Source organism: Pelmatolapia mariae, linkage group LG18 (assembly GCF_036321145.2).
Source record: "Pelmatolapia mariae isolate MD_Pm_ZW linkage group LG18, Pm_UMD_F_2, whole genome shotgun sequence".
Taxonomy (NCBI): Eukaryota; Metazoa; Chordata; class Actinopteri; order Cichliformes; family Cichlidae; genus Pelmatolapia; species Pelmatolapia mariae.
The window spans coordinates 2,464,052-2,485,298 of NC_086243.1; positions in this window are offsets into that span (position 1 = coordinate 2,464,052).

The following is a 21,247-nucleotide window of genomic DNA, read 5'->3' on the forward strand; positions in this document are numbered from 1 at the left end:
AATTGTAGGCTGCTGGATGATAGTGGTGACTCTAAATGTTCACAGAAGCTAAATGTATTGTGTCAGTGTGAACATGCAGCTTTCAAATTGCTGTATCTTTTCACAAAGACTAGCAGGTGTACAGTCCCGAGCCACAACTCAAGCATCTGTTATCTGATTGGACCAGACTTAACAGCAGCTGATTGGTTGAAAACTTTGCATTGATATGCTAAAGGCGGCCGCATGCAGGGGAACCAGACAGTGCGTTATACTGACGCTGCTTTGTGCTGATTCTGTAGCTTGGTTGGGTTCGCAATAAAAAGGAGACTGAACAAGTGGTGGTTATTATATATAATGCATTACTGGGCTGTCATTAAGTGTGACCTGCGCCTCTCCTGAGCACTGGGGTTTGGGTCTTCAGGGAATGGGTATATAGTTGGTGTGAGTGGTTGGCTATAGTCTTGTTTCCCTGTATGCCTTGCAGGTGGATGCAGGTCGTCTCTGGGACTACAGAGGTCTGGCAGCAGGGGTCTCTCCTTCTGTCCCTCACACACCCCACAAGAAGATTGTTGATTTATGTATATGTCCATTTTCAAATTTTTGTGTTGCAGGTACTGTATGGTTATTTTCCCCACAGGGGCAACAGTTGGCGATACATTATGCATTTCTATTTGTACTCCTTTTATTACATCTTCGCCGACCCCTGTTTTTTTTTGTTTTTTTTTCCCTCCTGCCAGCAGATTTAAGCCCTATGGGAGTGTCCCCCCAAGAGGGAAAATGGACCCCCTAATGGACCACCAATGGACCACCATTTGACCTTAGAACTGAAGAAGCTTCTCCATTGAGAGGTGAAACATCTTCAAGCAACTTAAAGAAGTCCAAATGCCTTTCCTTTCCAAGCTCCTTAGGCAAATCTAGAATTCTTTTGTCTAGAAAAAAATAATCAATATGTGAATGTGTTTTTTGGACTGGGGAGACGAAAGAGTGTGCTCTTGAAGATGTTACTGAAAATGCCCCACACCGGCCACTCCAGATGTTTCAAGATATAAATTAATGGCTTATGTGGATTTTGACAGGGACGCCCTCCCAGGAGCACTCTGATCAAATATGAGTAAAAACAATTTGCATCACCACCATTTATAAGATTAATGGTTGACATATTAGGCAAACAAGAGAAAAAAATTGTTGGAAAATGCAAGATCATCCCAATTAGGTGCATAGAAGCATGTTAATATCACTGGAAACAAATATAGTTTTCCAGCAACAAACACATATCGCTCAGCTGAATCGGCCTGTACACTAGACACTGAACTGTATATTGTTACTAATCATGACAGCAAACCCTCTTCCTCTGTACCAGTAATTGGACTGGAATACTTGCCTACAAGCAGGCGCGCATATATGGGTCTCCTGGAAAGTTGAACGTCTGCTCTCAGCTGTTTCAGATCTGTGATCACTTTTTTAAATTTCACTGGATGGTTGGGCTTAACATTCCAGCTCACAAAATTTACTGACGAACCATTGAACCTTTCAATGTTGCTTACACAGGCCATAGTTTGTATCACCTGAAATTCAATGCATACATTTAATCTGCCACATAACGTAAACACCATCATAATGTATATAAAGGTCTGAGAAAATAATTCCAACCCCTTTCACCTATAGGAACATGGTGATTACAATACCCATCAAAACGAAATCCACAAATGTATTGCATGTGGTGGGGAGAATATACCAGAGCGCCCACTCAGCCGCATTAGTATGTGCATGTTCATATATTCAATTCAATTCTATGCTTCAATCGCGACCTCGGTTGTACTAAGAGCATCTGGTTAGACGATCTCAGTGCTCTTTTGGGGTCATACATGTTGAGGAGTTTGCCTAAATAACTGGGCGCCACATTATTTAAAACTTTAAAAGTAAATGAATTAATCTAAAATTAATATGATATTTGACAGGGAGACAGTGTAAATTTGCTAAAACTGGCGCGATGTGTTCATACATTCTAACACCCATGCAGCAGCATTTTGGACTAACTGCAAGCGATGGAGAGATAGATGAGTGTGAAGACCCAAATAGAGAGAAATGCAGTAGTGGTGAGTAGAGGTGATGAAAGCCTGAATAAGTGTTTCTAGGTCTCTTGGAGGAAGATGAGGCTTTGCTTTGGCAATTTCGCGTAACTGATAAAAACTGGTTTTCACAACTGTGGACACTTGCTTCTCTAATTTAAAAGAGCTATCTAAAAACAATGAGAGATTCATTACAGTGTGAGAAAGATGAGAAGCAAGAGGACCGAGGGTATCAGTTAACAAAGGGCATGACTTCCAAAAACCATAACTTCAGTCTTATTTTCATTTAGGGTGAGAAAATTCTGAGTTAACCAGTCTTTAACATCATGTAAACAGTTAAGCAAAGGCTGCAGTGGGACAGAGACATCCAGTTTCAAGGGGAAGTAAATTTGGATGTCATCAGCAAAACAATGAAAGGGGATGTTGTATTTCCTAAAACTAGATCCCAAAGGTAGCATGTATAAGGAGAACAGAGTTGGACCCAAACAGACCCCTGTGGCACACCACAACACATAGGGGCAGAGGAAGAGGAGTTATTGGCCAATAGTAACCGAAAACGACCTCTCTGATAAATATGATTTAAACCATGATAAAACTGTGCCTTTAAGACCAACAACGTGTTCAAGTCTTGATAAAAGAATGTTGTTATCAACTGTGTCAAAGGCGGCAGTCAAATCTAAAAGGACTAAAACAACAGAACAACCTGAGTCGACGGTTAAAAGAAGATCATTAAAAACTCTTAAAAGCGCAGTCTCAGTACTGTGACAGGATTTAAAACCAGACTGGAACTCTACACAAATGCCATGAGTGTCTAAAAAGGTCTGAAGTTGCTTGAAAACAACTTTTTCCAAAATTGTGGACATAAAAGAGAGTTTAGACATTGGCCTGTAGTTAGAAAGAACATTAGGATCCAGATTTTTCTTCTTAATAATGGGTTGCACAACAGCATGTTTGAAAACAGCTGGTACACAACCTGATGGCAAGGAAGCATTTAATAAAAATAAAATACTAGGCCCAATAATGTGAAGAGCTTCCTTGAAAAGGCGAGAAGGAAGAATATCCTGAGGGGAATTAGACAGTCTTAAGCGATCAATTACTTCCTTTAAGGCAGAAAATGTCACAGGCTCGAACTGCTGAAAAACAGCTGAGCATTTAGAGGGTGGATCTAGGTCTAATACTGCCTGTGAATTTGGAGACCTTAAAGCTGAGATTTTTTCAATGAAGTGTTTTAAAAAGTTTTCACACAGTGCAAAGGAACCCTCACTAGGAACATTGGCACAGGGGTTAATCACAGAATTAAAAATATTAAAAAGAACTCGGGCCTTGTGATTGTTGGTAGAAATTACACCGGATAGGAAAGCAGATTTTGCAGCTTTAACAGTTTTCTGATTATTTGTTAAGCAGTCATGCAGGATGCCCAAAGACACCTGGAGTTTCTCCTTTTTCCATTTTCTCTGTCAATAAGGGCAAGGAAGTCCTTTACTAGTGGTCCAGTCTCACAGCATACATGGATGTTAAAATCACCAACAATTAAAACACGGTCATATCCTAACATAAGACTCCCCAGTAAGTCAGCAAAATCGTGATTAAAATCCTTAACGCATTTCGGTGGACGATACACCACAGCGCAGACAGCTAATGGAGCGCAGTTCAGTTCCAAAAGCTGCACCTCAAAGCTAGGATACGAAACAGGTGGCAGTTGCCGACAGCGAAAATCATTTTTAAATACTGAAGCTAGCCCTCCACCTCTACCAGTGGTCTGGGGAGAGCTAAAAAGTGAACAATTTGGGGGGGAAGGAGTTCCGAGAAAGAAAAAAACTCACTGGGTCGAAGCCAAGTTTCAGTCAGGGATATAAAATCCAGTCCTGACGAGATTAAAAAAAAGTCATTTAGGATAAAAGTTTTGTTTGACCTGGTGTTTAGCAGGGCCGTCCGAAGTGTGATCAAAGTGTTGCTAACAGGAGCACGTCCCAGCAGACGAAGGTTACTGAGATTCACGCCACCTCTGTAGAACTGCACCAATCGCCAGACAGGTGGAGGCTTCGCCGGCAGGTCCAAGGGAGCAGGAGGTCTAACAGCCCAGATCCAGCGATGCCAACTGCCATCTGTAACTGGACTGGTCCCAGACAGCACGAAAAGATGGTAGCACATCTGTAAGAGTACGATGTTTCTACACTCAGGTAAGCCTTGATGCGTACCAGGATGCCACCTCGTTTCCCCATCTTCTTGAGCGCTTCCTGGGAGGAAGGGTAAATGGTAGGCGACGTAGGCACTCAGGAATGTCCACCAGAAGTGGAGGACGATTTTCTGGCTTGCTTTCCAAATCAAGCGTTCGGGGTTTTAGTGGCCCAAGATTCAAAAGAGTTTGCGATCATAGACGAATAAAGCAGAGCCAAGAGGGCAACATAGAAAAGGAAAGATAACACCCAGCAGACAGAACCCAAAAAGATGGCTCGCCGTGCACACAGGTGCTATCTTGGTTCTGGCTGTGAGGCAAATTCATTAAAAAAAATTAACCTGGAGCATGTAAACACAAATGTTCTAGTGTTAAAGTTACTCATCGGAGACTGGAGTAATTTTCATCTTCACGTAAGTCATAACCATATCAGGAAATTTTTTATCTTCCCATATGTGCGTGATGCGAAGTCGAGGTGGGAGGGAGTAGAAGGAGAATCTCAAACCCCTCGTCAGCCATGTAGACGTCTCCTAACTTCTGTAAATGCTGCCCGGGGTTGCCACACTCGTGGTACAGTCAGGGAAAATGGTAAATCTCTGTTGAAGTGAAGTGGGCCCTGGCTGCGTATGCAGCACTGGATTTCCACACATTCTTGATAGTAATGCAGCTTGGCAACAATGACCCGGGGTTTGCTGCCAGTATTCCTTAGCCCCAGGCCTCAAAGAGAGCCTGGGGCCAGAGTATCCTGGCATGTAATTAAGTAACCGCTGTGTGGGAGCTGGAGCCAGGTCTCTCTGGAACACCCAGGATCCTTTTACCCCCCCTAAAGCCCCCCCTCCATGTCTTTACATTTGCCCTTTAGATCTTGTAGTTCCTTTTTCATTTCTCACACCATATCTTGAAACATAACGACTTCACAAGACCAGGTGGACAGGCCGCCCTCCATTTCCTTCACATTAGCACTCACCTAGACTGTGCTTCAGATTAGTGGTGTCCATCTCGCTTTTGTCCAGAGAAGGCTGGGACAGTCCACTGGGGTCTTTACAGGAAATGTGGTCCGAGGAGGCCTAGCAATGGAAGGACCAGCGTCCTTGTATTTGCGTAGACTCATTGCTAGGTGTGTCTTGTTGGGTTTTTTTAAGGAGTCGGCTTCTTGTTTGTGGCGCTGTCACTTAGTGTTTGCTCTCTCTGCAGTAGAGTATCACTTCCTGTGCCTGTTCCAGCACACAGTGGTGTTTTTGTGTAGCTCATCTGCATAGCAATTTAATTAAAAACTTGCATGAAGTTTAATCTTCATGTGCTTCATCCGAAGCACACTCTTTGTCTATTCACTCGCTAATCTATAGTCACAGTATTCACTCACTGTGTCTTTAGGCATGGCCTCTTCACCAATGTTCCCTCTAATTTTTCATGTGTCTGAGCGAACACACAAACTCCCTGAGCGGTCCCTTGGACCACTGTGAGCAACAGCAGACGTGTGCACTGTGGTCACGCCAGCATCGAATCCATCCAAGTTACATGGTTTATTAAAATAATCAAATTACAGCATTTACATTTATGTTAGACTACTTTTAATTAACTGCTTTAGCCCACTTACAATGAAAATGTAAAAAAATCTTGTTCATGACCTGTGTAGTATGTTAACACTGTTGGAAGTAAAAATAACTTGAACTCCAATTTTGAAAACACAACTTTCTGTTTTTTTAAATAAAGTTCTGACTTGTATTATGAGTCTGAGTCTGTGGTCTGTAACTCTCTGTCTGCAAAATACAGTATATAATGACAAATGTTGGGCAATTAATTATATAGTTACTTCTTAAAAAAAGTAACTGAGTTATGCAAACAACAAAGTTTTTTGCAACTGTTTACCTAAAAATGCAGCCAAGGTGTTTTTTAAATAAACATTTCAAACTATTTACAGAACAATCAGCTGTTCTGCATCAAATTTGATGCCACACAAATTATTTGTGCCGCTCCAAAAAATAATTTCTGTCCACTATGAGATAAAGGAGAACAACAGCCTGATACCTGCAGGCCTGACAACAGGAGATGTATCACTCCTGTAACACCTGTAACATTCAGCAGTCGCCTCATTGTTCTGACACACACAACAAAACTATTGACTACACTACACACTAACTACACACTAACTACACAAGATTTGTGCTAAACGTGGCAAATCTCTCACATCTCAAAACACCGCCGTCACTCCTAAAACTTCCCCCTTAAACAACTAAATGCCATGTTGCCATATCATTTTTTGATTGGTCGACATGGTACATTTTTCGACCAATAGGAAAGGGTGGGGGTTTTTTGGTTTTGTTTTTGCTCACAGGTGGAGAGTGCTTTCCTTCCGTTTCTTCCTGCAGTAAATATAAACAACGACAGTATTCAGGAAAAAACCAAACATTGCAGATATTTTAATCATAACTCTGGTTTTACGTGGCCTATCAACTCGATTTAAAAACTGGTATAAAGTCCACACTTTTTCCGTCAGTTGTACCGTCTGTCCTGCTAACATCTCCAATGGTTGTACACGTTGTCATTAACGTGGCTTCACTCCACATCAGCCACGCCGCTTTGCTAGCTAAAACACCGGTGTCGGCACATAAGGACGCTGTCATAGCCTGTCAACCACGTTGATTAGCTGCGTATATGCGAGTGTGAATCGCGTCATTGGCTGGACTATGGGATAAGGTGGCATCGTTCTAATCCCATACGGGAGCAGCCAGTCACTTACTGACTAACACTGCTAAACAGAATTGTTAAAGTATTAATTTTAATTTCAATTCAGGTGAGATTTTTTTTGTGCGCAACGCAGATTTTCTGTGCGCAGAGACCGTGCCAGCAGTGCGCAATTGCGCACGCGCGCAGCTTAGAGGGAACATTGCTCTTCACCTGTCCCTTCTGCACTTTCCTGCTCATTGTGTCAGATGTTTAGTTACTCCTCGGCCTCCTTTACCAGTAATGATATTTGAAATAAATGTAGCCTATTTGCAGCCAGGATCACTGAATTGGAGACTCGGCTTCGCACCCTTGAAAAACCCAAAGCTAGCCAGGCACCTGGAGCCTGTGCAGCCAATGATAGCGTCGGCCCTGCTAGCTGTCCCCCACCAGACTGTCCCGAGCAGCCGTGGAAACAGAATGGCTGGGTGACGGTGAGGAGGAAAGCATAGTCTTAAACAGAAGCCCCTGGTACACCACTAGGGGTGGGTTTTTATAATCGATTTATCGATTAAAATCGATTCTGGCTTGGATAACGTGAAATCGATTCATTAAAATCCTGAATCGATTTTTTAATATAAATTTATTTTGAAATGCCAGAATCTCAGGTGAAACCTCACAAAATTTCAACAACCACCAAACAGCTAAGACAGTAAATGAGAGCAGGTACACGGATTCTACACAAAGACGTAAACACACAGCGCGGACCCGCGGATCAGAATCAGTGAGATATCGCCTTTCTCACCCAACGGCACGGACACGGTCGGGGCTGAAAGCCGACAGCTCGCTGATTCTGATGTGTCGGCGGGTCCGCACTTTGTGTTCACGTCCTTTTTGCGCTGATTCTAAAGCTGTTAGTTTTATCTCTCTCCAAACAATATTGACCGAACCAGCAGCAAAAGAAGATCCAAACTACGCTTCACATAAACATCGTTATGAATTCACTCTGACTTTTACTGTTTTGCTTCCACCACGATAAAATCACACTTCATGCACAGCTCTCTCTCTCTTTCTCTCTCTCTCTGTACTTCAAGAACAGTTTCCCGTCTAAAAATCTGTTTTCTGCATTATTCGCTTGCTTGTTACGCACAAGTCTACCGTTGTTTACAGCGCTGTCGGACGCTGGTTTTTGTTTTTTTTTCGTTTTACATACTTCCGAAAAGAAAACCTAATTTCTGCCGTTCAATACTGAACAAATTCAAACTTTTTAAAATTATGCAAAATGCAAAACGCTTAGCCGTGTCTCTAATAAAACCGCTGGAACGTCAGAGGTAACGTTCATATGTTGACTAATGGTTTTCTTTCGTTTTTGATGTACTGCAGAATATTTTTATTAAATCCGAGGCCAGGAAAAATCACCTTCATGTTTTTCTGTGTTTTATCTTCAGCTACTGTGACACAAAGGCATCTGCTGTGACGCTCACACCTTTGATAAAGTCTTGCGTCTGTCAGCTTCCTTTTTATAGATACAAAAATATGTAAATGTACTGATCTGAATTATAATATTTCTGACTGTCAAAATTTCCCAGAATCAAATCAAATTGAATCAAATTGAATCGAATTGAATCGAATCGTGGATCAAATCGATTCGGGACCTTGTGAATCGGAATCGAATCGATTCTAGAAATCAGTGACGATACCCAGCCCTATACACCACCAACCTGTTCATGTGTCTAACTGCTTTTCCCCACTCTGCTACACACCTGTCGGCTCAAACGGTGCTCATAAAATATTTTGTACTTGTAAATCAGGCTGCATAGTTGTGAACTGAGTTTTGTAACCTTGTAAACCAAAATATCTGAAAATTTTATGTTTGTGCATCTGTAGATGAGAGTTTGTCTGCTTGTAAAAAAAGATTTGTTTTATAAAAAATGTGTACTAGATGCACCTGCTCCTTGTTGTTTCAAAACATGTATCTCTTTGACTTTATATGCTCTATGTTGTATTATGTTCAAATGTTTAATAAAAACATGTATCACTTTGTAACTATCCCGACTAGTGAAGAGTGTGTCATTTCCACAATACTGCCTTCACCCCCGAGGTCCGCAGAGCCGTTGAGTCTATGCAGGTCCCTGTACAAGCGCATAAACCTCTAACAAAAAATTCACCGAACTCGGACACGCACAGAATGTTTTCCTTCGTGGTGATGAGGGAAAACGCTGGCACACACTGCGTCCAATGTGAAAGGGCCTTAAGCCTTCCAGGACCAGAAGCTCAGTAAAGCACCCATCCAACAGCCAAACCCATCTGTTCTCTGATTGGATTGTTACATTTGTGATTGCCATGACATTGACCAATCAGCTGAAAGGAAGAAAAATTGGGTCAAAATTCGTAATTGCAAGTTGAAACTCACATGCAAGCAAGGGAAGTGAGGGAGTTTTACATTACAATTTTTTGCTTTGTATCTGTGACCAGGCCAGATGAGTTACAAAAAACTTTTGTAACTTGTGTAAATATTTTTTACAAAGTCTTTTTTACACAAGCACAAATTCTCTTCTATAGATGCACAAACATAACATTTTCAGATATTTTGGTTTACAAGGTTACAAAACTCAGTGCACACCTATGCAGTCTGATTTAAAGTAGGGATGGGTATCGTTTAGGTTTTATCCGATACCGGTGCCAAACCGGTACTTTTGAAACGGTGCCGGTGCTTAAACGGTGCTCAAACCGGTGCTTAAAGAATGGAGAACACAAACTTTGTCCAAAAACCTCTTATGTTTTTATTTTTAGCAGTCTCTTTTTTTCTGCAAAATGATAACCAAGTCAGCCTTTTCTGTTGATACAACATACCTCCTTTGGTTGGAACCGGTGCTTAAACAATGGAAAATACAAACTTTGTCCTAAAACCTCTCATGTTTAGCTGGGTTTTTTTTTTGTAAAAAAATAACAACGTTAGCCTTTTTTGCAGCTATATGGCATATATGGTATCACTCTATCAAACAAGAAGACAGCCGCATGTAACTACGACGGTGTTTGTTAGTTCACCTTACATGCATTAATTTAATAACGTGGTTAGCCTACTCAACGTAAATTACACACGAACAACATTAAGCTACTCACGCAGAGAAGAACGGCTGCTGCTGCCATCATCATCCGTCATCATTTCTGCTACACTGGCAGGGCTAGGGGCCACGACTCTACTCTTCGGGTTCTTGGGGGATGTTGCTAACTCCGGGTCCGATAACAGGCACCACACCCGCAGTAGATGTGCTCGGTGTGAGGTCTTGCAGCAAGCTATCAAATACGGTGCATTTCTCGGCTTTTAAAAAAACGCTATGCGTCTCCAGGTGTTTCATCAGATTCGAGGTGTTACCTCCTTTGCACAGTATCACCTTAAAGCACTTGTTGCAGGCTGCTGAGTTTGCATCTTTTGCTGTGAAGTACAGCCAGATTTTGAACGCTTTGCCTTGGGCATTTTTAATCTGTAGCTCTGCTCTAAAAGAACGTACGTACCTGGGCCCGCCTACTATCCTTGGAAAGGTAAAATGATTGGCTAGAATCCAAAGTGTATGATATCTCAAGAAAAAAAAAGCACCGAAATAAAGCACCGAAATGTGCGCTGCTTTTTGGTCTGGTTACTACCGTTTATGTCAGAACGATACCGGTACCCATCCCTATTTACAAGTACAAAATATTTATGACCACAACTTGAGCCCATACACACCTGATAGGGATCAAAATCAATATTAAATCATTGTGTAACTTTGCCAAAACAATATCGGACTCTGTAGTTTTCTCTGGTCCCCTCCCCAATCGGACCAGGAGTGACATGTTTAGCTGCATGTTCTCCTTAAATTGCTGGCTGTCTGAGTGGTGTCCCAGAAACGATGTGGGCTTCATAGATAATTGGTAAACTTTCTGGAGGAAACCTGGTCTTGTTAGGAGAGACGGCATCCATCCCACTTTGTATGGAGCAGCTCTCATTTCTAGAAATCTGGTCAAATTTATTAAACCCCTCAAAATATGACTATCCAGAGTTGGGACCAGGAAGCAGAGTTGAGTCTTACACGCCTCTCTGCAGCTTCTCTCCTCCTGATACCCCCCTAAAACCCCATCTCCATAGAGACTGTGTCAGCTCCCAAACAGACAAAAAACAAACTAAAAACCAGCAAAAACGACTTAAACATAAAAAATCACAAAGAATGAGAAAAGAGAACACTAGAGAAAAATCTCACAGATGTAACATTATCTACAGCTACTTTCAGTAGCATTGATATTTATTTAGTCTATTTCTCCAATTGAGCTTTCTGAGTTAACTTCAGTAATTACTATCTCCAAACAAACCACAAGACTGCTCAAAGAAGTCCTGCCATTTATTAATGCTTTAATCTTAAATATGATCAACCTATCTCCAATAATCGTCTATGTACCACAGACCTTCAAGCTGGCAGGAATTAAACCTTTACTTAAGAAACCATCACTTGATCCAGCAGTCTTAGCTAATTATCGGACAATCTGTAAATTCCCTTTTACCTAAAGAATTCTTGAAAGAGTAGTTGTCAAACAGCTAACAGATCATCTGCAGAGGAATGGCTTATTTGAAGAGTTTCAGTCAGGTTTCAGAGCTCATCACAGCACAGAAACAGCTTTAGTGAAGGTTACAAATGATCTTCTTATGGCCTCTGACAGTGGACTCAGATGGCCACCCCTCCCTCCTGGCTCTGCCAGAGATATCTTCCTTTTAAAAGAGAGTTTTTCCTTCCCACTGTCGCCAAAGTGCCTAATAGGGAGGTCATATAATTTTTTCTCTGTATATATTATTGTAGGTTCTACCTTACAATATAAAGCGCCTTGAGGCGACTGTTGTTGTTACAGTCCCGTATGATGAGATATGCAACATAAAACAATAAAAAAAGGTCAAGCTAAGCTAAACGGAAGCTCAATTGCCATCCATGCCACGCCATTGAGTGCAACTTGATGTTGTTATTCTTTTTATTCAGTACTGCTTCACAATTGGATCTTTTCTATGGAAACGTGTGAAGAAAACTGAATTAGTAGTTTGATCATTTATCTATTGCCTTAAAACTGGTTTCAGGTCTTCCTGAATACAGCTGTTCAATACAGGTGTTCATTTTTTAAATGATTCGTTTCAGGGTGAATTTAAAACAAAGGGGATTATTTTGAGCCTGGCTACTTTGTGAATAACAGTGTTGTAGGCCTCTCATTTAGATCCACACATCACTCAGCAGCCTGGACGGAAAAATGTAAGACAACAACGGAAAAAAATACTTTATACTCAAGGATGCAAAACTGTAGTCTACAACAGGCAAGTGTACAAGCTGCTACTTCCGTCTTTTATGTACAGTTTGTTTCCACACTTGCTCCACCTTGTCTAGACGCATGATCAATCATCCAGGTAAGGAAATCCCAAAAAGTTGATTCTGTTCATCTGGACTAATGTTTTCAGTGGGACAAATGTTTCCTCACGCATCCAAGTGAGTTCTTCAGTCTCAGCTGACTGCAGGTTTCCAACCTTACAAACTGCACATTTGCATAATGATTGAAACTAGCACTGGTGAACAGTGGGCTGTGAGGGGGGCCTCACAGCCCACTGTTCAGTCAAGTTCAATCAAGTGAACAATGTCACCAACCACTGGGTTTGTTTCTTATTCCCTCAAGAAATGCTAGTGGTGTTTTCCCTTCTTCCATTACTTTGTTCTTCTAGAACAAACACGCACCTGGAAGGCTGAGAACACATGCTCCTTCTATTTCCTTTTCTGTTCCCATGTTCAACAATGTTTTTTCCTCTGATGAGGAAGTCATCTCAAAAGTAAAATGATCTACTTGCGGTTCCTACAAGATCTCAGTCTTTGCAAAGTCTTATAACCTCACGACTGCAGAGGCCTACATGCAGAAGGAGACACACCAGCGTATGTAACTGATCATGTGATATGAGTTTATGGGTGCAGTGATTGTTTCTGAACTTGTGGTATAATGATGAAGATCGTTTTCATTTCTAATAAGTGTTGTAGAATTTATTAATGTGGCTGTAGTCTAACATCAGATGCCCCAAATCCTCCACATCTCTCCTTGCCATCTTCTCAGTCTGTTTTAAAGTTTGCTACTAGCTAAAGCAAGTCTACCAAAGTCTGGGTATCTTTAAAGGAAAATAGCAGTTGTGTGTTTGTTTCACGTCAGGTAAAGTCAGCTTTGCTGACATCTTCAAATGCAGTTCCAGGATGAAAAGTGTTTTTCAGTGCTTTTAGAGTATAGTTACCAAAATGAAAAGACAGTGGATGGGTGAAGACATGCAAGTGATCAGAGTAGCTCAACTTGCTGATTACAAAACACAGGAGGGTTAAGTGATCTGTGTATATACCCTCTCCCTGATTCACCTTGGCCTTACGATGCAGTTTTGTAACATATTTTTCACAATCACACGTTGATGGTTCATAGCTTGACTGATTACTTGACATATTTATTGCCCATCTTTTACTTTTTTTTATGATGACATCTGCCATGCTCCTCTCTGCCTTCTTTCTGTCCTCCTCTCCTTTCACTCCTTTCTCGTTTCAACATGTGCATGTGTATTTGGCTGGGAGTACTAACTCTGCTTACGCCTCCTACTCCCCAGTTTCATCTACTATCTCCAGTCATCAGTAACCCCTGGTTAGGCTGGATTGTGAAGTTTCTCCATACTGACCTGCACCTCTCTCTGAGGTGGCTGATGCTTAGGAGGTAGAGCAGGACATCACTAATCAGAAGGTTGGTGGTTCAAATCCTGGCTACTCTAGTCTGCTATGCTGAATATCCTAAGGTGAGATACTAACCCCAAGTTATTCTCTGTGCATCCATCAGAGTGTGTGAATGTTAAAAGCATGGGGGGGTACTTGTATGAATACAACTTGTTGAAAAGAAAACGCCTTTAAGACAAAGTGTGATTTCTATATCCTTACTCTTATAGCATAAGGTTTGGTCACTGAGCTGCAGCATTAACTTGTATTCTAACAAGATTAAAATATATTTGTCCTGCAGATTAGCATATTTAAGACCTTCTCTCTCTCTCTCCTTTTTTTGGCTTCTGGGGCAGCTGCAGCAGGCTTTGATCAGTGTAGCACGGCGAGGCCCAGGCTTGGCCTGACCATCCGAGGCCTGAGTGTGAAATTAGTCTGATGTCATCCCCCATTCTCAGCCTTTACTATCTTTAAGCAGCCGTAATTATATTTCCGCCCAAAGCCCCCATCCCCGTCATTCCATATTCCAAGTTTGAGTAGGAAACGTTTAGAGAACTATGGCTAAATTACTCAGTGGGGGAAGGGGGACTGGATGAGTGCTCCTTTGTGTGACAAAGACACAGGGGACATCAAGACTTTGTGACATGTACTTTTCCTTTCTCTGACAGTCTGCTCTTTGGCTCTGCCTGTTGGAGGGGTTAGGTTTATGATAAGGGGATAAATAAGATTCATATTTTTCACACATTATTTTTCTCTTGATATATTTATGTTTCTTTTAGCCAGATTTAGTCAAATATAACTCAACAAGCACTTGTTTTTATTATTAGAGGGGGGGGTGTGATTTTGAAAAACGATGTGCCCAATCTGAGCCCAACTGATGTTTTGTTTTTGGACTTTTGTGCTAACCATAAAAGACCAGTTTGTCCATAAAACACCATGTTTCAATGTAATGGTATTCAACCAGCTGATTTTGTACCTGTATCATCAGATCTGTGACTGTGAAAGGCGAGGAGCAGAGCTGTCAGCTGATCACCACCTGGTGGTGATTTGGATCAGGTGGCAGATGAAAATGCTAGACAGGCCTTGTGTACCAATTCAATTCAATTCAATCCAATTTTGTTTATTTATACACCGCCAAATCACAACAACAGTCGCCTCAAGGCGCTTTATATTGTAAGGTAGACCCTACAATAATAAATACAGAGAAAAACCCAACAATCATATGACCTCCTATGAGCAAGCACTTTGGCGACAGTGGGAAGGAAAAACTCCCTTTTAACAGGAAGAAACCTCCAACAGAACCAGGCTCCGGGAGGGGCGGGGCCATCTGCTGCGACCGGTTGGGGTGAGAGAAGGAAGACAGGATAAAGACATGCTGTGGAAGAGAGACAGAGATTAATAACAAGTGTGATTCAATGCAGAGAGGTCTATTAACACATAGACCCAAACATATAGTGAGAATGTGCTGGGGACATCTGGCAGAGGCCCTGGTCTATGACATTTTCAGTGGCATCTCACTAATTTAACACTCTAGCCAGGCTGACAAAAAGTCAGAATTCTGTTGAGCTAACCTTAACTATTCAATTCATTTCCATTCAATAAAACTTTATTGATCCTGAAGGTTGACCCCGAAGGAAATTGGGTTAAGGCTGCCGACCTTTGCCAGCGCCATCTTACCCTTCCGACCATACATACATTACACAACATCACATTGGGTAGACAGGTCAGAGAGGTATAACAACGGAAAATGCACAACATGAGGAAAGACGAGGAGAAAAAAGAACTCCCCCCAGACTGAGCTCCAACAGGGAGGTCAGTTTGAGAACAGAAAAAAACACCTCAGCACATGAATCATCACATCTCACAACATAGAAGACATGCTTCAAAGGTGTTTGGAGGGGGTGGGGGGGTGAGTGTAGGTCTGTGTCAGTGTACATGAGTATGTGTGCGTGTGTGTGTGTGTTCCGTGTTCAACCGAGATAAAGTGTCCCTTCACCCGGTTAAGCAAAAGTCAACAATCTTCGGTCGACTCGGGTGGCCTTGAAGGAGGGGGAAGAGAGTCACAAAACAGTCTTGTTATCTAAAGGAGAATTGTTATTCCCGTCAGCTTTTGCCTTGAGCATCCAGCTGACGTCAGGGGGGCCGCATGAGATGAAGATGGTAGTTGTTTTGGTTAGTGCGAACAAACTGCTTCCAATTTTACAGTTGGTCTAATGTCCGTCACTGGTCACCAGGTCTCTCAATTCCCGTTGTTCTTCTTCAAGATTTTATCCATATTGCAGAGCCATGAGCTTCTCCAAGATCGTATCCATATGGTGTTCCAAAAAACACAGTCTGAGTACTCACAGCCCTGCCCATCATCTATCATGTCGGCCAGCCTTGTGGGATTTTGAACAGCTGTAGCCGCTTCTTGTTCTTCGATAAGCCAGGTCCGAGCCAGCTCCAATCAGCCAGAACTCTGTTATCATGGTTCCGAATTGGTAGATCTCATTCAATGTCCTCCATCGAGAGTGTCGCCAGACAGACGACGCAACCGACCAGGCTCTCCCAAGCCCAGGAGTTGTCAGTTTCATTAAGGGACCAGTTGATCAAATCCATAATTCTTCTTTAGGTTTTTAGAGAACAAGTCTGGGAGACTCTCTTAGGGTTAGAGAATAAGTGAGACTATACAAAAGACATGAGAAGCCAAGCAGGAAAGATGAGGGAGAGGGGGAGGGAGAAGGAGAAAGTGTGACTGCCTCCGTCAAGCTGGTGAGTAGCCTAGTAATAACTTTGTGAATTTCTTCACAAATAAACAATAAATAAACAATTTTAACCATCAGTGGAAAAAAATATTCATAGCCATCTTACGTACCTATCTTATGTAGGTACTTTCAATACTGTTGCTTCTGAGAGAAGTCCTACCATAATTTAATGGTTCAGTCTTAAATATGATCAACCTATCCCTATTAATGGACTTTGTACCACAGGCCTTCAAGCTGGCAGGAGTTAAACCATTACTTTAAAAAAAAAAAATCACATGACCCAGCTGGCTTAGCTAATTAATGACCAATCTCCAACCTTCGTTTTTTCTAAACATTTCTTGCAAAAGTAGCTAACTAATCATGTGCAGGTTTATTTGAAGAGTTTCAGTCAAGTTTCAGAACTAAGCACAGTACAAAAACAGCTTTAGTGACGATTACAAATGATCTTCTTATGGGTCTGACATAAAAAGATTAGGACCAGCACAAACTCATCTCCGTGCTGGTCCTCCTAGACCTCCTACTGCAGATTCTGTTGACCATAAAATTTTATTTCAGTGATTAGAGCGTGCCGTTACTATTACAGGTACTGCGCTGCAGTGGTTTCAATCATATCTATTGAATAGACTTAATTTTGTTCGGTGAACTCATCTCCGTATGTGTCCTGTTAGACCTCAGTTCAGCAATACCACAGATAAGTGTGTTTATGAATGCTCAATCTTCCAGGTAAGGAAATCCCAAAAAGTTGATTCCGTTTATCTGGACGTAGCATTTTCAGTGGGAGAAATTTGAATAATGACTGAAACAAGCACCACTCACTAACAATGGGCCGTGAGGCCAGTTTCATGATCATTATGAAAAGCATCACGATCACTGATCAATGGCTATGAGTCCCATTCACAGAGAGTTGGGGAATGGCTTCAATCACAGCATTGTAAGATGGTGAAAGATGTGCCCTTAGGCCCCCTCCTCGATTCAGAAATGGTATTTCCCTTTTCACGTAAATGGCCTCCTTGACTCCCTGCTCAGACCAGTGTTCCTCCCTGTCCAGGATGTGTACATCCTCATCATTGAAATAGTGTCTACTGGCCTGTAGGTGTAAATAGAGTCCTGGCTCAACCCAACCTGGATTCATCTCATCTTAAAATCCTCGTAGTACCATATCACCCCAGTAGAGCACTTCGCTCTTAGACTGTTGGTTCACTTGTGGTTCCTTGGATATTCAAAAGTAGAATAGGAGGTGAGCCTTCAGCTTTCAGGTTCCTCTTCTGTGGAACCAGCTTCCAGCTTGGATTCAGAAGACAGACACCCTCTCTACTTTTAGGATAGGGCTTAAAACTTTCCCTTTTCATTTAGCATACAGGGTGGGGATTCAGATCCCCACCCGATTTACATCTACCCCAGATGTAGATGCAAATCGAGAGTTTCGCTTTTATGCTCTGCTATCTCTTCACCATGTACAGTGTCCACATTATTGCAGCCGCAGCACCAGTCCGTCTGTTAAATTCCCGCTCCCATCTCCCTGAGATACTTAAATTAAGACTGACCTTGTGCAAGAGAATAATGCAAATTGAATTAATTAATAATATGTATAGTATAAATTTAAGAAAAATAGTTGCAACACGGTATAATATAGAAATATATGTGTAGAATATTATGCCTGACTAAGGTGTGTTCACAGGAAGAGGAGTTATTGTAAAGTTTCACCAAGAATGGTTTGAATGAATTCCTGAAGCATTCTTTACGGCAGCAGGTACAAATTAGTCTGAGGGAGAACTAGCTCTGCTGCCTCAGTGGAGTGTGTATGATGGGCTGTCCATGATGGAGAACCATTGTTTCATGACCATACTTCTGCAGAAAATATGGTCTGCTCATCCCCTTATTAGACAAAGCGATTCTGGAAAAACCCTCGGACGACTCAGGAGCAGGGAGACTATATTCAGTGGGGATGGAATGCTGCTGACTTCAACTTTGGATATAGCCAGGAGGTGGAAGGAATACACTGAAGACCTCCTTAATCCTACTGTCACGCCTTCCATAATGGAAGCGGATCCTGGGGATGAGGGGGACCCTTGCCTATCGCTGGGGGTTAGGTCACTGATGCAGTTAAACAAATGCTCAAGAAGGGGTGTGTGCTCCAACTGTAGGGGGATCACAATCATTAGCAAAAACTTTTGTGCCTGGGTACCAAAGAAGAGAGTTGAACCTCAGATTCAGAAGGAAAAATGTGGTTTTTGTCTCTCAGAATAGCTTACTTGCCTAACATTTCAGCACCACATGGTGGCCCAGTACACACCAGTTTACGACATGTAACAACACTTTACAACAACAGAATATATTAACAAATCAGGATGGATCAATGGAGCATAACATCTTAAATTCCAACATAAATTTACATAATGAAGATCAAAAATGACAAACAATGCAAATTCAATTCAATCTAATTCAGTTTTATTTATATAGCATCAAATCACAACAACAGTTGCTTTATGTTGTAGACCATACAATAATATAGACTCTAAAATAATACATAGACCAGTAAATCAAAGCAATTACCAAAATGAAATATTTGCCCAAAATGACAGTTATACAATACTTTAAAACCACTTGTTTTATAAAACTGAACTAATTGTTCACAAATGAGTAGCATGGTAACATAATGACATTTCAGTGTTACACACTGCAATGTTTATGTAAACTGAAAGAGCAACAAAAATGATCTAAAATGAGAACAACCATTCAGTGGCATTCATAACACTGTTTTCTATTTTGAAAGAACATAAAGAACAAGAAGAACATAACAAAATATTTTAATATGGTTTAATATACTGAAGTGAAATATTGGCCTGTGTTCTCTATGACTGCAGTATAATACTCTTGTTTACTTTGTTTGTTTGTTTTTAATGAAAGCCCCAGGCCTTTATGTCATTAAGAAATTACTACAGAAATTTCTGCAGTTTAAGTAATTAGTGAGTGTCATGTAGACACCTGGGTCAAGTGATGGCTTTTTAAGTAATGGTTTAATTACTGCCAGCTGGAAGGCTTGTGGTACATTAATAGGGATAGATCTACCATATTTAAGATTTAGGCATTAATTTATAGCAGAACTTTGAGCAGCCTTGTAGGAATAGAGTCTAAATAAATGTCAGAAGAACTAAAGCAGCTGTTCGTCTGTGAGATGGTTATGAATAATTTCTCAAATAATGGTTACAATTTTTTTGTCAAAGAATTCATTAACTTGTTACTAGTTAAAATGAATGTTCGGCTCAGCAGAGCTCTAACTCTTTGTCGGTCTGGCTACAATGCTGAAATGAAATCTGGGGTTGATCTTTTTTTTCAGTTAATAACGAATCCTTTACAGAGGGGTTTTTTTATAGAGCAACAAACTCTTTTTCAAGGCTAAGTGAAGATCTATATTAGTGGCCTGCTTTAATTTGCACAATTGTAAGTTATACCAGGGAGTTAAGTACTTCTGATTTGATGTTTTCTTTTTCAGCGGAGTCCAAGTGTCCAAGGTCAAGCGATCTGAGAAATGCACTGACTATGAACTATTAACAAGATAACCTTTGTGGGAGTTGAGTTTAGGTAGCTTCTCTGCACAGTGTTGGGATCTGGCATTGAAGAAGATAACAGTGAAGGAACTATATCCTTAAACTTAGCTACAACACCTTGGGAAAGACAACTACTGGAATGAAATGTATTTTTCATTTTCTCAATTCAATTCAGTTCAGTAGTGACCTTAAGGTTCTAAATGGTTAAATGGTCAGTTTCTTTGCCATATGTCAAGCACCAGAGTGTAAATCAAATGGTGGGTGGGCTCATTTATATTTTGAGAGAAAGCACTTGAGTCTAATAATAGATTAAATGCATGTTTGATGCTGTCACTTTAAGCATCTACATGAATGCTAAAATCACTCGTTATAATAATTTTATCTGAACTGAGCAGAAAATCAGATAAAAAGTTTGAGAATTCACATAGAAACTGTGCTTAAAGGCCAGAAAGATTCAAAAACAACAAATCAAACTGTTTTTTCACTTTTTCAATTAGCATGGAAAGGTGAAAAGTCAGGTTTTCAAATGAATTCAGTTCAGTTTTTAGTTGTATTTATACAGTGTCAAATAACAACATTAGTCACCTCAAGGGGCTTTATATTGTAGGATACCCTCTACAATAATACAGAGAAAATCCCAACAATCAAAGCTCTAGGCCACAGTGAGAAAGAAAAACTCCCTTTTAACAGGAAGAAACCTCAGGAAGTGGCAGCCATCTGCTGCGAGTGGTTGGAGGGTGACGAATTAAAACTCTGTCTGGGTTGTTGGTTGATTAACAAGCTGGAGTGAAAGATTGTTGCCACTTCTGACACAGTCTAACACCCATCCTGCCACAGGATGACAGCATGAGAATAGCTGCAATTTATAGTTTGTAGAATTGATGTTTTTATGAGTTTTTGTATTCAATGTTTTTGTATTCATGTATCTCTTCACCCTATTAATATAGAAACACAATCGAAGCTCAGGATAAAAATCCTTAAGCTCTAAAATCTCCCAGTATGGTCCAATAGAGGATACTTTTCCAGTGTTACCTGCCGAGGTGTGAAAAAAAGTAATCTGTCCCTAAACCTAGCCAAGTGCTTTTGGTGCCTTAACATAACCAAGCTACAATTTAAAATGGAAAGTTCAACTCATTGCGTTTAATCACATATAAATAATAATACATGATCAAAGATATGATAAAAAACATGTTAGTGTCCCTGCAAAGATGTCTATTTCTCAAGATTTCCTGGCTACACCTTTGCCACCTGCTGCTTTTTGCATGGACACCAAAAGCATTTTGGTTCTATGGCCAATACACTCCCAACCTTCAACCTCCTGCACCCCCAA